Raw genomic sequence first — 5,255 nt, forward strand, 5'->3', positions numbered from 1 at the left:
GTTGGGGGGGGGGGGGGGGAGAGAGGGTGTAAATATTTTATTTTTTTTTTGCAAAAACAGATTTATTATTTTTGTTTATGGAAAAAAAAAATTAGGGGTAGGTTGGTCGAGGGGGCGGAGGGGGGGAAATTTAGGGGTAGGTTGGAGGAAGGTGGGGGAGGGACTAATTCTTTTTTTTTTCAAAAACAAATTATTTTTGTTTTTGAAAAACAAAAAAAAAAATTAGAGGTATGCATGTGCGTAAAAAAATTTCAGATCTAACCCCATCTTCTGCTTGTGCTCTAGGATAGTGTTTCTAGTGGATGCACTTTCTTTACTTGTCAGAAGTGTGGTAAATCATCCAGGAATATATATGGCCGGTGCTGGTGTGTGCTTTGGATATAGTAAGACAGTTCACAAATTGAGATGTTGCCCATCGACGGTGGGCAAGGTCAAGGATGTTCATCAGCAGGCTCAACTTAAAGCTTTAGCAAGTAACCTAACTCAGTATAGGGTACCTCATCTAGCACTGGGGGCGGACTGCATGAGAATATGTGTTATGCTCGTTCCCTGATATAGTCATTGATATGTTACGAGTCTTGTTAGATTCAGGAGCCACAATACTTTTTAAGATGGGTCGAAAATTTGAAATGAATCAATCCAATTTCCTACACGACAATCATTTATTTTTTATTGATTCTCAACATATTATAAAGCACACGAAATTATAAAATGTATAGAACTGCATTTATGATTCTTGACATTTTAAATGGGTAGAGGACTACATTTGAGACTTTTGACATGCAACTCCATATGACAAGGGAGAGATAACCTCATAGGTAAAAAGGGCCACTTGGGAGAATGGAGTTTAGCATATCAAAAGAAATATCATGCGGGCATATATGAGTTGCAATATAACAAATTCATAGTTTCTTCATTTCTCTACTAAGGGACCTTTAGTATCTAAAATAAATAATTGAAGCTGAATATTTTATGAATAAAAACTAGAGGCAAAGCCCCAAAATCTGAATTTTCAACTCATAATAGGCTCTGCTTAGGAACATCAGGATCACGATCAAGCAAAACTAATCGAGTTTAGTTGATGCATTTTCAAATGGAGGCAATCCCCAATCGACTGCGTTGAAATCAGGTAAAGAATTCAAACCTGATCAACGACTTGGTGATACTGACTATCCAACCTTGCATGTGGAACCATAACCACTGACCTGCATGCAGAAACATAAAACCCAAGTCAGTAGTTGATAGCACAATTAGAGCTTTATACATTCCTATGACAACTATATATTTGTACCATCACTTTTCTCATAAGAACATTAATGCAATGAACGGGGGATAAAGAGACCAAAATGCAACCGAGAGATCTTCTATATCAATGACAATGAGAATCTTAGTGCCACGTCAGGACCCACTTGGCATATGTGTTATCTACCAGAAGAAACCATTATCAACAAACATTATTAATGGTTGTTACTGCATAATCTTGTATGTAAGATAATATAGTGTTACCCTTCTATGTTCATATTCCCTTCACATAGAGGATGACTAGACTCTTCTGTGTGATCATATAAGCGTCTTCCTTCTTCATTAGGAGCTACATCAATATATTGTTCGGGTTCCATCCCACCTTGAACCGTCAAAGAACCATTGATCATTTCATCAATCCTATCATGTTCAACCTTATTATAATGTTCAACCCTATTACCATGTTTAACCCGAATTTGGCCATGTGGTGCAAACTTACTATATTCATCAAGTTCACTTTCCTAATTAAGTTTAACTTATAACAAATTCAAATTATAATAAATTATAAGTTCTAATTAAGTGTAATTCAACCTCAATTCTCTAACTTGAAAATCACTTCATCAATTCTCAACTAAATAATATTTACACAATTCACTTATACTCAAAAGTCAAAACACTTGATCAATTACTAATACAAAAGAAAAAGAACTCATGGTCAATATATTCATGATATTCAAACATCTATCTTGTACTCAAAACACTTCAATTACTAACTTCTAACTTCAAATTTAAAATTCAATATCAATTAAAGCAATACCCTAATTCAAACTAGTCCTAAATCCTCAAATTCAAACTAGTTCACAGTAATTATAAGATCATCCAATGATAGTCAATACATACATTTGAATTAATACTATAAGTGAAACAACAAATAGAGAACTCACTCATGCATATAATTAATCATAAGATTGAATTTAAATGAATTACTACTTGGAAATACTAATTAAATAATAAGATTGATTTTAAATGATTTAATACATTCTAATTGAATTTAAACGGTAACAAGAGAGACTAACCATATCGAAAAAATGATGTCAGTGCTCATTCTATAGCAATGACAATGGAAGATCAATATCAATAAATATACAATTACCTTGAGCTCGTATCCTAAGGATTTTGAATCAGTTGCCTCATGACAAGCTCCTTCAACTATGATTGCCATCTGTCTATCTATTTAAGCGACTACCTAAATTGAAATTTCAATAAGAAATTTGAAGATATTGTCACATGTATTTTCGAGATAAAAAGTTAATTGATATACCTACAAGAATAAACATTATTTGTATCAAGTCTTGAAAATATCATCAAAGATATCCATAAATTTAATTTGTATGCACCTATTAATTCAAAGTTATTTGATACAAAATCAAATATATTTAATGCAAGAGGAACACCATGATTATCATACACTAATATATACACTCCATTTAACTGAGTTAAGTTTGAAAGTCTTTAATTGAATAAAATTGAGAACCCTAATTCTCAAATTAGTTCTTCCATCAACCCAACCTTAAATCAACAAGTGTTACAATTAAATAAATGCTTGAACAAGCTCAATGAACCGACCATATAACATATAACAATTGATTTGGAGTTATTTAGGATTTTTATGTGAATTCAGTTGAATTGGAAAGGTATAAAAGTTGAAGCTTAAAAAAATTCCAAAATTCACTTAACATCATGATAATATAATCAAGCTTGACAAATTCATATCAGATCTAAATAGAAGTCATTTAAACAATTCAAAAGCAAAATAATGATTTTTTACAGCACCGATCATTTTCATACACCAACAGATAAACTTCATATATAATAAATTACAAATTTTAACCATAATTATAGTAAAAATACAAGTAAAAAAAAACTAAAAATGTACAAAAAAAAAGAAAATAAATAACAACCAGAAAAAGAGAAACGCAAAATTAATAAATGACATCACAAAAAGTGTTTCCTTTAAAGAGAAATCATAAATATAATCACTAGTAAAGAAACCAACATAAACGAAAAGGAATTAAATTTAAACATCTAACATGGAAAAAAATCAGAAACAAATAGAAAAGATATACCTTTCACCTGAATTGAGATCTCAGATTAAATGTAGAACAAGCTCGATCCAAGATTAAAGCAACATTGTTAATGACCGAGATAAGGAGGCAAAGATGTTGATTCATCCAACGCGGCAGCATTTCAGTAATTAGGTGAAAAAAAAGGGGAGCTAAGTGGAGTGGCGGATGAGGAACCCTAATTGTAAGGGAAATGAATATATGGAGATTATTGAGGGCTTATCTGGGATGGGCTGGCCATTTACTTTGGGCTTTTTAAATTGAATTTGGGTAAAAGGCCCAAATTAGAGATGGATAAATTTCCTAATTTATTAAAAATAAACTACATTCACACCCCCCCCCCAANAAAAAAAAAAGGGAATGTTTTCAAAACAATAATATTTTAGTTTTTAGTCGGACTCCTTAGCAATAGTTTCATTATTTATGTAAAAATGACATTATTTTTGTTTGCTATGATATTAGTTATGTATTTATTTTATTTTGATTAATTTGAAAGAATACAAATAATTCATAAAAGAAAAGATAATATTATGGAACAAAAAATTTCAAAAAAGGTAAAAAGGATAATAAATATAAATCAATTACAAATTTCAAAAGAGCATAATTTGTCATCTTTCTATCTTCCATTTTTTCCTCTCTCTTCTTTATGATTTAATCTAATTTTAATATGGATTTATCAATAAAATTTCGTTGTCTACAACCTTAATTTACATCCATTACACTTCTCAAAATTAGGAATTGATCTTAACTTAGGAATTTTCTAAGTATTACACATGCATGTCTTGATAAAGTATATGTATCTTAGAAAATATTTTATGTTGAGAATAATAAAGGAAAAGATGCGCTTCATTCAATTAGATTTTGCTTACCAAGTAATTTAGAAGACTTCTTTTAATATCTAATTAATTCCCAATTTACAACCATAACTAATCCGCTAAACAAAATATTTATTAAAAACATGTGATACAGTTTAAAGTATTTTCCACAAAGACACGATCTCCACAAGGCATACATAAAGTGATGTATTAAATGAATATTTAATTGAAGGAAATTAGACCGGGTCATCTATGTGGATCAACCCTGATCAACTAAACAAGCTTCACCCCCAACTATTGCTCCTCATTCTGCCCAGCCTTAGCACGGTTACGCCATAGATTTGCATGGAAGAGAAATGATAAAGTGTATTTTTTTTATAATAAGGAAACCACAAACATACTCTAATTAAGAGACATGTTTTATTTATCATTATTATCTAACAAATATTTACTATAGATAGTAAAAGGAGTAGAACAATAGAATGTTTTCTATCATACAAATATCCTTAAAAATATATATTAACATCAATGAAAAACCTTTTAGTGGCGATTTATGGCAACCAATTTTGTCGCTTTTAAAAGTCTAGTCTTACTTGCCCACATTATTTAAATGGAGGGATAAGTCTCACGTTGCTTGCCACGTTATTAAAAATATGGGTTGTTAACTCTTGAGGGTAATAGTAGTCTCTTGGGACATATAACGGTGGAGGGCATCATTTATCCCAATATGTATTGGAGGGTATAAATGGTCTATCTCACATAATTTATGGGGCAATTTTAACCCTTTTTAGTATATTTTGTTAATGGACTTCATCTAAAAATGTAAAACATTGATAATATCTTATTCAAACGGCTAAAGAAGGTAAATTATGTTTCTAGGCTTAAACTGAATAAAATATGATGATTTAGGGCAAAAAGGATGTAATTTAGGATTTAAACGGAGTGGAAAAGGTCAAAAAGACCNCACAAACATACTCTAATTAAGAGACATGTTTTATTTATCATTATTATCTAACAAATATTTACTATAGATAGTAAAAGGAGTAGAACAATAGAATGTTTTCTATCATACAAA

General features: G+C 30.7%; 1 long non-coding RNA gene across 1 annotated transcript; it reads right to left on the reverse strand.

Annotated features, from left to right (window-relative positions):
• Positions 1–704: 704 nt before the first annotated feature.
• Positions 705–3,511, reverse strand: LOC114074340. The gene is made up of 3 exons (XR_003574705.1): positions 3,369–3,511; positions 2,396–2,488; positions 705–1,205 (listed from the first exon to the last, which is right to left on the reverse strand). It is a non-coding gene; the product is annotated as an uncharacterized LOC114074340 (long non-coding RNA).
• Positions 3,512–5,255: the final 1,744 nt, after the last annotated feature.

Source organism: Solanum pennellii, chromosome 10, assembly GCF_001406875.1.
Source record: "Solanum pennellii chromosome 10, SPENNV200".
Lineage (NCBI taxonomy): Eukaryota > Viridiplantae > Streptophyta > Magnoliopsida > Solanales > Solanaceae > Solanum > Solanum pennellii.